At 42.9% G+C, this 658-nt stretch overlaps 1 protein-coding gene across 1 annotated transcript in view; it reads right to left on the reverse strand.

Moving 5' to 3' along the window:
- Il34 (interleukin 34) overlaps positions 1 to 658 on the reverse strand; it is a 16577-nt gene that overhangs the window by 7807 nt on the left and 8112 nt on the right. The window lies entirely within an intron of this gene.

Raw genomic sequence — 658 nt, forward strand, 5'->3', positions numbered from 1 at the left:
TGTGTGTGTGTGTGTGTGCGTGTGTGTGTGTGTGTATGTGTGTGTGTTTATGTGGAGGTCAGAGGACAACTTTGCAGAGTCAGTTCTCCCCTTCCACTTTTATGTGGGTTCTGGGAATTGAACTCAGGTCGTCAGTTTATGTAGCAACCAGTTCTACTCACTGAGCTACCTTGCCAGCCCAAGTTGTACACTTTATATGGGGTAAATTGTGTGATGTATGAATTATATCTCAATGAAGATCCCAAAAACAGACCTATAGAGCTGGGCATGGCATTATGCACCTGTAATCCTAGCACTAAGGCTAAGCAGGGAGATCTCAAGTTCAAGGTGAGCCTGGGCTACCTAATGAGACCCCCCTATCTCAAACAGCAAAACAAGGCTAGGGTTGCAGTTCAGTTGTAGAGTGCTTGCCTAGCATGCACAAGCATCTGGGCTTGATCTCAGCACTGCATAAGTAGACATGGTGCACAGATTTGTGATCTCAGCATTCAACAGGTAGAGGCAAGAGGATTAGAAGTTCAAGGTCATCCTTGATACATAGTAAGTTCAAGGCCAGCCTGGGCTACATAAGACACTGTCTCAAAAAAGAAAAGAAAAGAAAGAAAAGAAATGAAAAGAAATGAAAAGAAAATGAACAAAATAAAACCAGACATATAGA

The sequence above is a fragment of the Nannospalax galili genome, unplaced genomic scaffold (assembly GCF_000622305.1).
Source record: "Nannospalax galili isolate Female #2095 unplaced genomic scaffold, S.galili_v1.0 scaffold56, whole genome shotgun sequence".
NCBI lineage: Eukaryota > Metazoa > Chordata > Mammalia > Rodentia > Spalacidae > Nannospalax > Nannospalax galili.